This window comes from Triturus cristatus, chromosome 10 (genome assembly GCF_964204655.1).
Source record: "Triturus cristatus chromosome 10, aTriCri1.1, whole genome shotgun sequence".
Lineage (NCBI taxonomy): Eukaryota > Metazoa > Chordata > Amphibia > Caudata > Salamandridae > Triturus > Triturus cristatus.
Genome location: NC_140593.1, coordinates 1,048,811,554 through 1,048,830,296, shown reverse-complemented (window position 1 = coordinate 1,048,830,296; position 18,743 = coordinate 1,048,811,554).

The window sequence follows — 18,743 nt, the reverse complement described above, 5'->3', positions numbered from 1 at the left end:
AATTGGCGCCCGAACAGGGACACCTCTCACACCCCACGCGCCGGAGGTGCGTTGCAGACCCGGTCTCCTGCCACAGCCGGACGGACAATTACGCGTACCCGCAGGATTTCCTGTATCTCCCTCAGGCCAACGGGGGCGACTGAGGCTGCGATCAACACCCAGACGAGGCGGTGAGGAGTGCGGAGAATCCCAACCAGAGCCTAGCTGAGAGAGCAAGATCCGAGGTATACAGAGGCCCACCAGAATCCGAAGTTCCGAAGTATCTAAGTCACGAGTCGAGTCCAGTCCAGTTTGGTCTAGTCCAGTCCAGACTTCCGAGGCCTTCCGTTCCGTGCTTCCCGGTGAGTACCGTTGCTGGGGACGCATCTAGACGTGCACATTAGTTTGTGCCGGTCAAGACGGGTCTGGGTACACAGACCTGGTCCGCACTGTTTTAGCAGTGTATCTGTGCTGTTTAGCAGTACATACAGTATATTTAGTATTATGCAGTTAACTAGTTTTATTCTAATTATTATTGTTCGTTCTAAAATGTTTGATATGTTTTAAATGTCGTGGTATGAGTGATTGTTCGATCTTCATTATTGTGTTTATTGTAATTATTGTGTTAAAAAACCGAATAAGAATTAAGTAACAAGGTTCAAGATGCCGTTATTTTCAAAATTAAGACAGATAAAAACTAGAAAAGGGATACTCGAGGAAGCTGTTCCCATCCCACCTAGGGACACTCCAGGGTACTTTATGTACCATAAACATGGCCTAGATGCCGTATTATATCTTGATCTATGGGTGGACTACACCAAGGATTTAGCAGAGAGTCAGAGATGGCCCGCTGCCGGAACATGGGATGCAGATTGCATCATGAGAATAGAAGAAGCGTTATGGAAAAAGAAAGCCAGACAGTCACAGAAGGATGCCATTGAACTATGGCGTAAAGAATCGCATAGACGCACAGAGAAAGCGCTCAGAAAGGAAGAGAAAAGTAGGGAAGATTCAGAAAAAGCCCGAGAAAACATTTTAATTGACGAAGGTACCCGAGTAAAATCAGAACAAGTAGACAGACAACGAAACACTCTTATGAATGGTATGTATCCTCTTCTGGCCGAGGGTTTGCCTAAGGCCACCTTGGAGGTACCAAAAGATCTGCCACCTCCGTTACTCCCGATTAAAGTACATCCCAAGACCGCAAAAGACATTTTCCTTTCTTCCTATTTAGACGATGCAGCCCCCGAATATGCTAATGGTGTGCAGCCATGCACACCACCCGTTAACGACGCTCAACCCCAAAATCAGCTGCACCCACCTCCGCAGCAACAAACTCCTACTCAAGTTCTAACCATTCCATCTGTTTCTACAGTCCTTCCTGCACCCACACTCTCTACCCTACACCCAACAAATCCTTTTGGACTTGGCACCTCAGGAGGTGCGACAGGAGGTTTTTCCACGCCACCGCCAACAACTAGATTGACTTATAGGGATTTAGCATACCAACGTACACCCCAAAGAGCTAATGACAATATATTAAATGAGCCTCTTTCCGATTGTAGATATGATCCAGTGCCAGGAAAACACGACAGAATGTTGCTGTCTTCAGTACGTTTGCGACGAGCTGCACAATATTTAATGACGTTACCAGGAATGGTTGAACATCTAGACAAAATATATCGTTTTATCCAAACAGGGCAAGGTCCTGAAAGTATTGCCGAAGCCATGGAATACCAGAAAGTAGACATACAAAAATTATTGTTACGCTTTTTCATAAACTGCTTGATCAGAAATAGAGATAGGCCTGAGGTAGATTCGGAGGAAATGCAAGCACTTACCAAATGGGGTCAGAATATAACAGACGGGAGACATGATAAACAGAAGTGTATAGAAGCCATGTGCCGAAGGATCAGAAAAGAAGTAGAACGAATACATGAAAGCAGAGTAGAAGCAGATAAAACTGAATCAGAGGAAGAGGAGGAGGAACAGTCAGAAACGAACACAGGACAATTTGAATTACCAGCTAAACAAATTATAGCTTATGTAGGAAAAGGAAGATCTTTTAATAAAACAATACGTCCGATACGTCCAGAATGTAACAGAATTTTTCAAACAGTTATCTCAAATCCAAGGACCCCTGAACACTTATTCCAGGCTACTGATAAATTACTTCGAGAACAAAGGGGGTACCATATGCTCGATTCTATGGATGAACAAGAATTAGCTAGGTCAGCAGTACAATGGGCTGATAGCTCTGAAAAATACAGTGATGATGCGCTAGCACACACGTTTCTGAATCTCACCCCAGACGAACATCGTTTAGCTAGTATATACATGATACAACATCTCCTTATATTATATAAAGGCCAACACTCCGATCCTGGTCCCCTACCTGATATATTGATAGAACTACTCATGAATAAATGGAGAGGTTTAGGTACCGATCTAATTAAAGTAATTCTAGAATACAGACATAGATATAGTGCCTTTTTGTGTCCAGAACATGATCCAGCTCCTTCCATGGAGAGAAAAACGTATTACATAGACAGACAGAATCCCTTACGCGAAGTACACCCAGTCAGAAATGATGACAATACGTTTAGACGCGTGTTTGTGTACACGCCCATAACTAAAATAGAACTATTGGAAATGAAAACATTAGTGCCCAGCCATGACAAAGATCCAGCAGGTTTTCACCGTGAACTAAAGGACATGTTACTCATGGGTGATTATACCTATCCTGACATTATGAAAATATTGAAAGTATTATTGCCTGCCGGTATTTATGAGAAACTCAAAGAAAAAGAATGGGAGGTGGGAGACCAAAAGATTGATTGGACCGCATTAGAAACTGAAGAAAATAGCAGAACTGCAGGCGTAGGGCTTGGGGATAAAACAAAAGCATTGCCAGGACTATTAGTACAAGTATTGCCACGTTTATTAACTACGAAAAAGGAAGATTGGGGAGCAATCTCAGCTTGTAAACAGAAACCCGATGAAGACACTAGTGATTTTTATTCCCGATTTGAAAAATGTTTTGGTATTAATAGCGGCCTGAAAGCAATTAGTGAGTCATATCCACATCTTTTTGTAACAAAACTAGTCGAGAATTCCCTGCCACAGGTTAAAAACAGAGTATTGAAAGTTGAAAGCACTTGGCAAGCTAACACTCCTTCACAAATGTTACAAATGTTACAGTATCACCAGAATAGAATTAGAGAAGAACAAGAACACGAACAAAGACGTATGAAAGACACGAAAATGAAAATGCTTGTCGCTCAGTCAGTTCCAGCTGACGGTCATAAAAAGGGTGCGACACAATCCAGTAACTCAGCGGTTCCCGTTAAAGGGACATGCAACTATTGTAAACAGCCAGGTCATTATATAAACGATTGTGCAGTTCTAAAACATAATATCTCCACGGGTAAAACTAAGGAGAGACCACGTCCGCCTAGACAGGATCAGATCCAACAACAAGTACCTCAACATGCACAGCCTATGCCGGTTCCACAACAGACCGTAGTGGTTCCACAACAACAGCCACAGCCTATTGCTGCAACACAAAACACGACACAACAGATGTACCAGTATGCACAAAATGACTACCCAGAGTATCAGCGTTACACATGAAATAGCCTAGAGAGGGAAGTTGGCTTACCCCTTATTGAGGTTCCTGTAGATCAAGAGGGTCCTTATGTACAGAGTCAAGTATTAGGGAAAGACAGAAAGTTTCTACTTGATACAGGGGCAAGCAGAACAACTATAAGCCACGATGAAGTCCCAGGGGCACCCCTCTCAGGCTCACAAAATATTTCCCTTGGTTTTTCAGGAAAGCCTACTATTAACGAAGTATCGCAACCACTTGCATTTACAGTCGGTCCATTGACACGGACTACAGATCTATTGCTCACGAAATCATGCCCAGAAAACTTGTTAGGTATAAAAACATTGAAAGCTCTAGGAGCTATAATATGTTGTTCTCCGGACGGAGTACGACTATTTTTGCGTGACTTTAAAGGTCACTACGTGTCTAGAGACATGGATCACCGGTTACAGAACCTACCTGCAAATTTATGGGCACAAGGCCCCACTGATGTAGGTTGTATGCACATTACACCATATCGAGTTACACTAAAAACAGGAGTGGTACTACCACGAATGCGACAGTACAAGTTACCGCCAGATGCTGTAGTGGCTTTACTGCAAATCATTGACGAGCTCATTGCACAAGGAGTGGTTGTAGAAACCGACTCCAATGTATGTAATTCTCCGATTATTCCGATTCTTAAACGAACTGATCCAAAAGCACCCCCAGTATATCGATTAGTTATTGATCTGCGAGAATTGAATAAATGCATTGTACCACAATATCCTGTGGTCCCAGATATCTCTTCATTACTGACAGCTATTGATTCAGAGGCAACGTTCTTTACTGTAATTGACCTCAAGAACGCCTTCTTCAGCGTCCCAATCGATCCGGAAAGCCAATATTTGTTCGGATTCAGTTTAAAAGGACGAAGTTTTAAATTCGCACGCGCACCTCAAGGATTTACAGAAAGTCCTAGCATCTACAGCCAAGCACTGAAAAGACAACTTGACAGTATCCACATGCCTGTTAACACTGCACTGCTTCAGTATGTCGATGATCTGCTGATCACCGCCCGAAGCGAACTCGAATGTGAAAAAGCATCACTGACGGTTTTACATTTCTTAGCCGACAAGGGGCACAAGGTGTCCCCTTCAAAGCTGCAATTTTGTGCCCAGCAAGTTGTGTACCTAGGGCACTTGCTGTCCAAATGGGGGAGACAGCTCACACCTGATCGCATCCAGTTAATTGTAAACATGCCACCACCCAAGACACAAAAGGAGGTACGGGCCTTTATAGGCCTCACTTCGTACTGCAGGCAGTGGATTCCCCAATATGCATTTTTAGCAAAACCTCTCATTCAGTTGACAACCCAGGAGGCAGCGACATCGACTGTCCTCCCTTGGACTCCAGAACATACACAAGCTTTTGAAGACTTAAAGAAAGCTTTATGCCAAGCACCTGTTTTAGCGACACCATGTTACAGTAAGCCTTTTACACTCTTTGTTACGGAACGTGAAGGTACTGCCTTGTCAGTACTCACGCAGGAACAAGCAGGATCACACAAGCCATGTGCTTACTTTTCTAGCACGTTAGATCCCGTAGCTCAAGCTCTTCCTGCGTGTCTGAAATCAGTTGCAGCAACAGCTTTAGCGATTAGACAAAGCGATTCCATAGTATTAGGACATCAATTGACAGTACAGGTACCACACGCAGTAGAAGTTCTCTTGAACCGGACACAGACACAACACTTGACTATAGCACGACTGACAGGTTACGAACTCACATTGTTTTAGCCACACATAGAAATCAGACGTTGTAGTACATTAAATCCTGCCACACTTTTGCCATTAAGTGGAACAGACCCACTGGCACATGATTGTATTGAAGTCATTACTATTACGACGAAACCCAGACAAGACTTGACAGATGTCCCATTACCAGACCCAGACCTGACACTTTATGTAGATGGTTCATGTATGAGAACAAATACAGGAAAGTTAGTGGCCGCTTATGCAGTCACGACAGACACCGAAGTCATTGAAACAAATTGTATCGACACATTATCAGCTCAAGCAGCAGAGCTTATTGCTCTGACACAAGCCTGTATTCAAGCCAAGAATAGAAAAGTTAACATATACACAGATTCACGTTATGCTTTCGGAGTTGTACACGACTTCGGAGTCCTTTGGCGAGAGAGAGGTTATTTGACTTCTCACGGTGCCAACATTCAACACGGTCCCCTCATTCAAGCCCTGTTAGATGCAATACATCTACCTACTTCAATATCTATCATGAAGTGTAAAGCTCATACAAAAGTCACCAATATTATTTCCCAGGGTAACGACCTAGCAGACCGAACAGCTAAACAAACAGCACAGAATCAGACTCATGCAACTGACTTGACAAAGACAATAGTTCCGACGCCGACACACTGCATGACAGTTAAGGATCCCGCCCTTGATGTAATTGACATACAGACACATGCTACACCAGAGGAAATAAAGAAATGGACTGAATTAGGAGGGATCCAAACAGATCAGGGATGGATGACGAAGGGAAAATCTATATGGTTTATCCCCGACTCAATGGTTCAAGTTATCATTAACACAATACATAGTCCAGCACATCTAGGAGAAAAAGCCAAGTTAGACAGTATTCAACATATTTGGTTCAACAAACACTTACGAGCTGCAGCCAAACAGAAAGTCCGAACTTGTATGATTTGTTGTCAGTTCAATCCAGGTAAAGGCGTACCTGTAGAGCAGGGTGGATTTCAACCTCCCGATCACCCTTTTGAAGTCCTCCAAATGGATTATATCCAGATGGAACGATGTCGAGGATTCAAATATATCCTCGTAGTTGTATGCGCTCTTTCCCGTTGGACAGAGGCGTATCCCGTCTCAGATTACACTGCCCCGACTACTGCCAAACAATTAGTTCGTGAATTCTTCCCACGGTATGGTTTGCCCCGTATCGTGTACTCAGATAATGGCCAGCCGTTCTCATCCGAGCTAATGAAACACATTTCACTCTTGTTAGGCTATCAATGGAAATTCCACTGTGTCCGACATCCCGAGGCAGCAGGTCTTGTGGAACGTCATAATCAGACCCTGAAAATACGACTTTCTAAAATCTGTAGAGAGAAAGGTGTCGACTGGATAGTAGCCTTACCGGTTGCACTATTTTACATGAGAATGGTAGCACATTCTCGCACAGGGCTATCCCCGTACGAGGTGGTCTTCGGTAGGCCACCAAATATGTGGGAGACGCCTATACCTCGTAAAATAACTGATGTTGATTGTAATATGCTGACAGATTACCTTGCTTCCTTGATGTCTGCACTACAATCTTGCCGTTCACAGGTAGCTGCAGCCTTTCCCGACAACACCGAGGTAAAGCCCCATGAAGTGGTTCCGGGGGACCTAGTTTTCGTCAGAAACCTCGACAGGAGGAGCCCGTTGGAGCCTCGTTGGCAACAACCAAAACTGGTTCTTCTAACGACGAGGACAGCAGTGAAGGTCGAGGGTCGCAAGGGTTGGTTACACTCGAGTCATATCAAGAAATTTCATGGACTACCATCCGATCTGAACTCTCAGCCCTGCCCCCTTCCAGAGACTGATTCAAAACTCCCCCTGGTTGAACAGACCGAATCTCAAAACTATAAACTGAAACTAAGGTCTAGCAGGTCAGACAATTCGATTGTTTAAGTACTCTCCAAGGTGAATCGGTTGAATTAAGTCTTGACATGTATCCTCTAGACCGAATGAGAGAGAGAAATAGACAGAAACAGCTCAAGAAACATGCATACTGTAAAACACTTCATAGTCACTGTATAGTGACATTGTTGATTATGTTTTTTCTAAGTCTTTTTATTATTGCTGCAAGTATACTGTTACACATGTACTATCCTATTTTCAAGCGTGCTTACAATGTTACAGCCGAACATTCTTCTAGTGAACTACCTCCACATGAGTTGTCCTATAGATTTGCGCTGCGCAACAACACATTCATTAGTATGTTACATCATTCCCATCAGACCAGCAATGCTACAAATTGTTGGATATGTGGCCGACTCCCTCCCTATCAGAAATACAAAGGAGTTCTGCCTCTCTTTCCGTACCCATTTACACACAATGGTTCCTGTGGAGCATGGTTTAGTTTGATTAACTCTTTAGATTCCAACACTGTAGTTTACCAGAGCAACTGGGTATGGGGAAACCTGAACTTAGTTTTGCTTAAAGCCTGTTATCCTAACAAGGAGGGACTTCCCAAAAGAACAGGAACTGACCTAGAAAATGAAGTATATGGATTAGATAATTTTACACTTAACCTCATGATTCTAAATGTTGAATCTGAAGCTACACTAGTCTTGCCTGCTATGTCAGTATTACCAGTTAAAGGTGAATTCTGTGTAAGAAAGAATGGTTCAGTACACCTGGGTCATAGTAAATGTACTACTGTGATCGAATTCAGTGATAAAGGCAAGTCTACATTTAGAGCTTCCCGTCACTCCTACTTCATCTGTGGCCACACCGCATATATACGCCTACCCCTAGACTGGGATGGTACCTGTTACATTGCATTCCTTCTGCCACCTGTTTTCCTAGCCCCTCCTGATTATCATAGAAATACCAATCTAGTACACCATAGACCCCAGAGAGATATCCCGATCGTTGACTACACCGAAACAGCATGGGAACAATATACAGACTTCAATAAAGGTCTCTTTCCTTACATAGGCGTTGTCTCAAATAGTAAACTGATACGTAGATTAACCAGAACCCTTGAAGCAGTAGTGAACGAAACTACCTCTGCCCTAGGCAACTTAACAGAGGAGCAGTCTGCGATGCGGATTGTTGTTCTCCAAAATCGTCTTGTCCTTGACGTCATCCTAGCAGATAGGGGCGGAGCTTGTAGGGTCATCGGATCAAGTTGCTGTGTTTTCATCCCAGAAAACGCGCCATCTGTATATAAAGCCATAACTCGTCTTCACAAGATTGCAAACCAGATACATCAGAATGCAGGCACCTGGACATGGTCCGGTTGGTTCTGGAGCGTGTTGTCAGCCTGGGGATGGAAAGTCCTATCCTTCCTAGGTATTGGCCTTCTCATAGTATTCAGTTGCTGCCTATGTCTACAATGTGGACCAGCGATTTGCGGCCTGTGTGCCACATCGTGTATTCCACGTTCAAGTTTTCATTCAAGATCCCGGAAGAAGAAAGAAGAGCAAATGATGTTACATGAACCGATTGATGGATTCCTGAAGATCGATATTTCATGAGGGTCCGTAGGGGACAAGGAGGGAATGAGGAAATATGAATTTTTATGGTCAATTGTGTCCCCTATCTAGACCCCAACGGCTCCATGTACATGTTACAAGTACATGTATGTTCCCTCCACTTCAAGCTATGAAGACGCAAATACAATTGTGTCCAACGTTAATATGTACTCTTTCATATCTGCCATGAATGGGCCAGATATTCCGTTCCTAAGTATGCCTTGCCACCGTCTTTACATGGTATACTTTTCACGTTTTCCAGCTCTGGCAAGGTAGGCCCTGAATTCTGCCATCGAGCTTTTTCCTGCTTCTGCCTCTGAATGCTCCAGCCTGGACCTGCATCTGTATCCATGAACTTTGTCTTACTTCCTGCGCGGCTAACGGTGCCTAGCCCGGCCTGTTGCCTGGCAAAACTGTATTCAGCCTTCAAGTTATCTGCTCCGTTCCTCAAGAAATGCATTCTTGTCTAGTAGCTTAGGTAAACATCCCTCCAGCTGCAGAGCAAAGGGCCCGGCCTTACTGCCTCCGTGCAAGTAATTCATGACTCTCGTTACCATGGTAGGCCCATGCCCCCTCGCATCTCATGTAGACACTTAGACGCTTGTACACGCACTAGCAGTCAGTATAGAATAGGATCTGTCCGAGAAGACCTTTCCGTTCAGATAATATAGTTCCTTAAACACAAGATACTAGATATGATTTAGGACTAGGTTGTCCTGACACCCCAGACTTCTGTCTCCTCATGTAGGGCTAAATGTCAAGTTCCCTTCACCCTCTAGTTACACGACAATCACACGTCATGCGGCTGCGCACGCATCTCTGCCATGTATTTCTGCTGACTTTGCAGGATTCTCTTATGGATCCACCCACTTGTGTCATCATCATAATGACGTTTTTAGTATACGCCTCTATGCACGCCTATTGTAACGCCTTTTTCATTACGTATGTGTATTCTTATCAGCTGTTACGCCTCCTGCATCTGTCTTTACTGTAATGCATTACTATATATGCTATAACCTGTCAATAATGTATTGCTGATCCCTTCCTGAACCTTCGTGGTGACGGAACTCGATTGCCTGGTTCGAACCATCATTCCTTTGTAAGGAATAAATTCCCTATTATACCCTCGAATACCACGGATTCTGCCTCTTATTTTTACTGAGTTATTCGTATTGTATTTTACCGCATAAATTAAGTCTAGGTAATTTAAATTTACCACATATTGATCCTCACAGAGTCCAAGAGTAACAGATCAAATAATTAATAGTGCTGTGGACTAGCAATCTCCTCCATTCCTTTTTAGGTCGAAGGACCGTCCGGTCTGCCGAAGGCAGAACCGGAAGTCCGGAGATCTTATGTTTCTTAGAGTGGCTATTTAGCCCGCCTCTATTTTTGGCTCTCCTCCATTGGCTGGCTTCCTAAACGGAGGCCAGCCATTGGAGGAGAGAGCCGTCCCTCCAAATAGGCTCTGTCTTTTTCAGATTCGGGGGCGTGTTCCGTGCTGTTCTTTCCACTTTTTAGCCACGCCCTTTTTGGGCGTGTTTTTCTCTCCTCCAGCCAATGGCAAGAGGAGAGAAAAGAAAAACACGCCCCGAATCTGAAACCGCCGCTGCGTTTCTCCAAGGCATTTCTGCTTTGCCTCGGAGAAAGGCGGTGGTGTGCTTGTTAAAGATTGGGTTTCTAGCAGGTGAGCTTCTGCATTCTATGATAGCCTATTGCCGCCAAATAACGAAGCTTGTCCAGCCAGGTAATGTGGGTGGATGTGTATAGGGGCAGGGGGTGATGCATGCCGTTTTGTATGCAGCCTTGGCTTCATTGGGAAAACAGTGAAGTGTTACCACAATCGGTGAAACATGGTGATTCCTTTTGGTCCCTGAGACGAAAAGTGCTGCCGACTGTAGGCTTGCTTTTAGCAGAGTGAAGTGAATCTTGCGAAGAGCAGTCAGGAGAGGGTTACAATAGTGGATATCGCCAGAGTGCACACTGTCATGCTGATTGGAGCTCACCCTACTGCTGTTACGGTATCGGGAATAGTTCCTGCTCCCACTCACCTCGAAGGGGGGGCTCACACGCCCGAGCCCGGAGGAGCACCCGGTGCCCTGGTGAAGACGCTTCCACCGTTTCCTACACTACTTCGTCCTGGCTTCTGATTGGATGGATTACAACGTCCCAGCCAATCATGTGCGACGCTCGTTGAAAGGACGTTACAGATCACTTTGCGTCCCAAGCCTCGTTTGGGGGTTACAGTCTGTTCTCATACGTTTGTAAACAACTTACGCGGGGGATACCTGAACAATTGATTCAAAGTACAACTGGGCGACTATCGTAGCCACAATAACAACACATATGTTATTAAAAGGTACATTAATTATAACATGTACTTTTACTTTAAATGCAATGTTTTGTTATCCATGCATTATGCACATTTTGTAATACCAGCTAAGGTTTCCGAAGGTCATTTGGGTAACCTATGCAATAGACTGTGGGCATTTTATTTACGGTGCACATTTTTTGTTCCTTCTATTGCATTTTATTTTTTTCAAGATGGCAGCCTTATATACCAATAGCAGACGCCATCACTCTGTACCGTTGCTAGGCGCTTGAAGGAGGTGGCGCCCCCAGGGTAGGAGACACAGCCCACTCCACGCAGCCCCGCCTCCCCCGCCTCTCTCTCTCCTTGCGCATCCTCCCCCCTGCCTTGCCTCTGGTATCCTAGCTCCAACGCAACAAACAGCCGCTGGGGCACAAAAACACCCCCCACCCCGCCTCAGTTAAAACACGGCGGCACGCTACAATCACTCTCTATCTCACTACCTCACTCTTTCTATCTCACTAACTCACTTTCACTACCTCTCTCTCTATCTCACTACATCACAACATCACTGTATGCTTATATATCACTACCTCACAACATCCCTCTCCCTCACTACCTCACTCTTTCACTACCTCACTCTCTCTATCTCACTACCTCACTCTCTATCTACCTCACTCTCTATCTCACTACCTCACTCTCTATCTACCTTACTCTCTCTCCCTACCTCACTCTCTTTTTCAATACCTCACTCTCTCTCTCTATTTCACTACCTCTCTCTCTCTCTGCTAATGCAATAGGTATCACATATGCAAAAAAAAAGCTAATGCCAATAGAAATGACAATGCCATTTATTTAGGGATACAAAAATGATAAAAAAATAATGAGCAATACCAATAGCTCTACCTATAATATTGCCGAGACCATTGCATTGTAAATGCTTGTTTAAAGATGGTAAAAAGTGATGTAGGGCAGTTGATCTGACCAGTAGGAGATGTTTTGCAGCCTGTGTAGAAGTTTGACGGTTGCAGAACAAACATTGTTATGCCAGTTATGCTTCCCAGTACATTTGCCTCATCTGTTATATTTATACAGTTGCTACATTTTGCTTTATAATAGATGGATTGATACAGTTCCACACTCGTTAGAATCAACTCGAGTCCACTGATGACCCACTCGGGGGTGGAGTACAAATGTTTCCCCTGTAATTTTTCCACTTGCCCCATGTCGTTCCTATTTCTTGAGGCGCCCCTGATGCATATATACCTCCCTCTCAGCCACCATAGCCCCATCCATGTCTCCACGCCATTCTTGATACGTCGGTGCGGAGTGAGCCCCCCCCAGTGCTTAGCTATGTTACGTTTTGCGAACATCATACCTAATGTTGCCCAGTCTTGATCCGCGTGGTTGAGATCTGTCTGTTCCCATATACTTAGTATACATCTTTTGGGCTCCGGGGTGATCGTCACTCCTCCAACTTATGTAATTACATCCATTTTTGTCTCCCAGTAGGATACTATTGCAGGGCATTACCACAGTGTGTGATAGAAGGTACCTTCCCTCCCACATTGTCTCAAACAGAGTCGGCTGTCAGTCTTCCCTATCTTGTGTAGAGTTACTCTAGTGTAATAGATACGTTGAAGTATTTTTAATTGTACTAACCTCAATTTGGAGGACATTGTTACTTCCAGAGGGGACGCTATTGCCTCCTGCCAATCAGTCTCATCTAAGTCTCCCACCTCCCCCTGCCATTTTTCGAAAGCCATTTCGTGGGATCTGGTTGATTGTTGATAATTTTACTGTAGGTCAGGGAGATGGCTTTCTTGTCTATCTGTTCTGTTAGGAGCCTATCCTCTAATGAGGAGGCTTCGGGGAGTATAGTTCCTGCTGGAATGGCTTTCGAAAGTGCATGCCTAATCTGGGTATATCGAAACAATTCTGTAGATGCTATCTCATATTGCTCTTGGAGTCGTGCAAAAGTAACTATTTCTCCCTTTCCCCAAAGTTACCCCACCGTTGAAATTCCGATTGAGTCCCAATGTTCAAAGCCCTTACTAGTACCGAGTCTGCCCAATCTCTGAGTTTCCCAAAGCGGAGTCATTTGCGTTATGTGACCGTCCCACCTCAGCTGTTTGAGTGCTATGTGCCAAATTTGAACTGTGGGTGTTGTGGGGCCCGTTAGTGATGTCTTACGAATTTTATTATATAGATGCCTCATGACTCCTCCCTCCTCCAAACTATTCCTGTCGGCGCAAAATACCGGTTACGTTTGCGGGGCGTGGAGCCATTGATTTATCACAATCAGCTGGGAGGCCCAATAGTATGTTTGTATATTCGGAAGGGCGATTCCCCCATCATACCATCCCTTTACCAATTTCTTCATGGCGATTCGGGCCGGCTTGCCATCCCAGAGCAGAGTACTCACCTCTGCCTCAATTGCCCTAAAATAAGTCAAGGGGACCAGAAATGGGGTGTTTTGAAGGGCGTATAGGAATCTAGGGGGTGCCATCATCTTGAAAAGTGCCGCCCTCCCAAGCAATGTCAGCAGCAGGGAGCGCCATTGCTTTGTGTCTTGGCGAAGTCTTTGCAGGGGTGCGAGGAGGTTTTTTTCCATAAATTCTTCCGGCAGTGAGGTGACATAAATTCCTAAGTATTTAAAGCAACCGCCCGCGATTTGCAGACTATACCCATTTGGGAGTTGCGGTGGGGGATCGCGTAGGATGTAGAGGATCGATTTAGCCCAATTAATAGTATATCCGGACAATTTGCCGAACGCTTCACAGATGTCCAGGAGCCTGCCAATGGATCGTCTAGGGGAGGCTACTTACATTAGTATATCATCAGCGTACAAGGATATACGATCCTCACACCCCACCGCCCATCTGAGGCCTCGAACGATAGAGTCCCTCTTTATCCAGGCTGCCAACAGCTCCAGCACCAGGGTGAATAAGATCGGTGATATGGGGCAGCCTTGACGTGCTCTACGCCCAAGGGGAAAGTTAGCTGAGGTGTGACCGTTTACTACTATGTGTGCTAAGGGTTTTGTATAGAGCAGCTGAACCCATGCACAGAATACAGAATTTAGGGCCGAAGCCCATGTGTTTGAAGACGGCAAAAAGGAAGGGCCACTGAACCATATCAAAAGCCATACGTGCATCTAACGAAAGGATGGCTGCTGCTTCTTGGATTGTGGGAGTAGGAGCCAGTACATTGTGTAGTCACAGATTAAGTGCTGTGTTTCTACCCGGCATGAATCCAGATTGATCTGGATGTATTAATTTAGTGAGATGGGGTGTGAGTCTGGCCACTAGAGTGTTTGCTAGTATTTTGGCCTCCGTGTTGAGTAGTGATATGGGCCGGTGTGACATACATTTCTGGGCAAGCTTTCCAGGTTTGTGAATAGCTATTATCGCCGCTATTCGCTGGTCTTTGGGGAGTTCTCCAGCTTTTAGGCTGTCAACATACATATTTAATAAATGTGGTGTAAGTGTTGTAGCAGTTTTTTTGTATAGTTCAATGGGTATACCATTAGGTCCTAGGGCTTTTCCAAACTGTATAGCATCTATGGCCAATGCTACCTCATCTGTGTTGAAGTCTGTCTCAAGGTCTTGGGCTTTTTCTGGTGTAAGTGTGGGCCTACCGATATCTCTATGGAATGCCTGTGCCTCCTTGACTGTGGCTGTGGTCTCTGGGGTATATACTTTCCCGAAATGCACCGCTAGTGCATTTCCTATCCTCAGGGCGTCTGTTATGGGGTCTCCCTCGTCCAGTTGCAGCTATGTCACCCACCAAGTAGCTCGCTCTCTTTTATCTAGCCAAGCCAGAATTGTCCCCGCTTTGTCTCCTACTTTATATACTTTGTGTTGGGTGACTAAAAGTCTAGTTTTCGTTTCCTCCCATAGATATTCTCTATAACCTTGCTTTTTTAAATTAAGGTCATGGGCACTGTCTGCGGTGGGGTTCAGGGTGTGTGTTCTCTCCGCTTGGCTCAGTTCTCGCTCTAGGGCTTCTACTTGTTTCTGTTTTTCCTTTTTTGGCCTGTGATTGCTAAAATGGCCTGACCCCGGAGAACTGTCTTATATGCTTCCCATAAAACTGCTGGGGAGGCGAGTGAGTGCTCGTTCTTTCGAAAATATTGTTGCGTCGTTTTGGTTAGGGTTATCCCAATTTTGGGTTGTTTAAGAAATCCCGGATAGATTGGGAAGGTCCGGCGTGGAATTGTGGCTGGATGTATGTATTTAACCACAACTGGGGAATGATCAGAGATGCCTCTGGGTAAGTGAGTCGCCCCTTCCAACTTCCCCAGACTATCTGCCAGCGTAATGTATGTAGTCTATCCTGGAGAGGCTATTATGTGCACTGGAGATGAAATGTGTTTTGTTGTTCTGAAGGAAATTTGAAACGCCATATATCTATGAGGCCCATCGCCTCAAGGAAATCAGCAAATCAGGGATTCGTACAACGCTGCTCTTTAGGTGGCTTACGGTCGAGCGTATCAGTGACTGTGGCATTAAAGTCACCACCTATGAGGAGTTCTCCTTCATGGAGTGCGAGGAGGAATGTGCTAAGGGCTGGGAGCGCCGCCTAATGGAGTGCAGGTGGGATGTACACTGAGACTATATTACATACCCGTCGCTCCCATTGGCATGTGATGGCTGCAAATCGTCCCTGGTCATCTGTCCATGTTTGTTTAACAATAATTGGGACCTGCTTTTGGACCAGGATGCCTACTCCTCGGGAGCCCGTGGTGAACTCTGAGTGCGCCACCTTTCGGTAACCCCATCTGTCCAAGGCCTTACATGTGGTTCCCACTAAATGTGTCTCTTGAAGCAGGGCTACTGCCGGTGATTGCCGTTTAAGATACTGTAAGACCAGACCTCTCTTTATTTTATCACGCAGCCCTTTAACATTCCATGACAGAAGTGTCAAGGGGGAACCATCCGGTATGGGCTCTAATGTTTTGGTGGCTGCTCCGTCTACCAGTATCCTACCCATTTACATAGCTTGCAATTGCGAAATGAGAATCTTGAGGATTTTGTGTGGGAAGCCTAATGCGTAAGTATTGAGTCCAAACCGTAAAGTGTGTGAAACAATAAACACATGTCAAATCTAAACCAATTATTTTTTCCCCCTTGCCCACCCCCCTCCCTGCCTCCCTGCATGACGGACTTAAAACTACCCGTCACCCCATCTGCGCAGAGTGCCTAATTCCCTTCCCCTATACCTGTATGGGGGGAGATTCGTCTGCTTACCCCTCCAGAATACCCCATCTCTGGGGTGAATCATGTTGGCAGAATCTTACTCTTGTTCCGGTACAATAGAAACGGGGCGAATATGCCAACCCAAACCAGTATGAGGCACCCTTAAAGTATCAAGTGTCTGACAGTTGTATTATCTTCTTGCTGCTGTCTCAGCATATGTGACTGCCTTATTGTCTCTTGGACTGCGTTTATAGGGCATTAGTGTCCTATGGCAGGACTAAGTCCGCTTTGTGGAGTCTCCTGCATATTTCCCACTGCCCTTCTCTACGATCTGGTATTCACTGCCTGAGAAAGGCTTTGTACTCTTCTCCGCTCGCCTGTGATGTCCTTTCCTGCCCTCCCATTTCTTCTGGCTACGTTGGCGTTCCGTCTCGTGAGCACTGTATCCCTCTTCTGCCAGTTCGTCCTGAGCCCGGGGCCTAGCACCAACCCTCAAGCCACTCCTGGACCTCGTCAGGCGTCGCAAAGAACCATGTTTTTCCCTCCGCTTCCACTCTTAGTTTTGCCGGGAATAACATTGAATATTTGAGTTCACGGTTCCGGAGCTCCTTTTGTACCTCTAGGAATCTGCGGCGTTGCTTAGATACTGTGGCCGTGTTGTTTGGGAAGACTGCTATAGTACTGGTTTCCATACGGAGTGGGGGGAAACACGGGCTGCCTGTGGAATCAAGTCACGATCCCGGTAGTTAAAAGTACGGGCTAGGATTGGTCCCGAGGGGGGGGGTGGCCCGGCCTGGGCTTTCCCCCTGGAACTCGGTGAGCTTTCTCCACTGAGAAGTAGTTGGACAATCCCAACTGCTGTAGTTGGTTCATGATAAGGTCTTCGATGAATAATTAGAGTGGTGTTCCCCTTGTTGTTTCAGGTACGCCAATAATTCTAATGCTATTGCGTCGCGACCGACCTTCCTGGTCGTCGGGCTTGGCAGCCAGGAGCTTGTTGTCTGCCACTAGTTGCCGCACTTGTTTTTGAAGAGCTATCGTCTCAGTAGTGAGAGTTTTTGTTGTTACTTCCACCTCTGCTACTCTAGTAGACATCTTTTGAAAGTCCGCTTGGATCAAGGATATTTCCACCGAGACTGACCAAATACGCGAGTCAAGGGAGGTGTGAACATTATTCAAAGTGGTGAGGATGTCTTGCAGTGTTACTTCTGGCCCCAACATCGTTGTAGGGCACACAGCTTGGGTGGCGTCTCTTTCCAGAGGTTCCGGCGGAGCCTTTGTATAGGCGTATTTGTCTAGTTTAGGTTGTTGTGTCCCCCGCTGGCCTCTGCCCCCCATCGCAGCAGTTCCTTGCCTGCTCAGTATATATTGAAGATTGGACTGAGGTGGTACTCACCGCTGCCTGCTCGCGTGTCGTGTAAGCACACGCGGCCTTTCGGGTTTTCCACCGCAGACCCTCTGGATTGTTTGTATACCAAGTGTCCGGAGGATGAGGCCCGGAGGGGGGAGGTGTCTTCCCTGCACTTAGTCTCTTATTATATATGCAATGCTGCAAGTCTGTTGGGGAGCAAGTTTATGGTGGTATTAATAGGCCTTGCTCGCCGTGTGATGTGTCACTTATCTCAACTCAGGCTCCACACAGTGCCTCTGCAGAGCCAACCGTTACTTAGTGCCTATTATGACTACGGCACGCTCTGAAATGCCTTATTGGTGGGTTCCAGTCCATTCTGTGCCTCATATTGCGGCCAACTTGCAGAGTCGAAGTCTTAAAGGGTGTAGTGATATTGGTGTGGGGGGGACTGGCATATCACCCCAGAATCTGCAGTACACGCCGTAGTGGGGCCCCACGCTGCAATTGCCAGTGTGTATGCACCGTTAGGAATCTGGTGTTTGCGGAGCAGCTGTAGTCTCAGTCCGCCCCTTTTTGTGTCCCACTGACCGTGTCTTGGCGGCGGCACCCTCTGATTGATGTCCGCTGTGTCTGGCTCGTTTAGCCTCGTCGTTTGACTGGGGCCGCTGTAGTAAGGATAGGCGGTGCCGGCTCCACCAGAGCCGCCGGCCACGGCTTATGGCGTAGGTCACATCTCCCTCGCATCTGCTCTCTCCCTTGCTCCGCTCCACCGGCTTTGGATCGGAGTCAGTCACGCCGCCTCTCACTGTGTGTCTGTGTCCCAGCTGGACCTCACTTGTGGTTCTCCTTAGTCAATGTGCGAAGCTGAGCCTCTATGCCTAGGTAGTACCGCTCTCAATGCGGGCGGCGCTGGATGGACTCCAGCTCCCTGCTTCAATATACAATTGAGGCTTCGCCCCTCGGTTCCGGTGTGGCTTCGCTGGTATGCATTAGGGTCTTTTTAAACCAGTGCTTCAGATGCCTACTTGTTC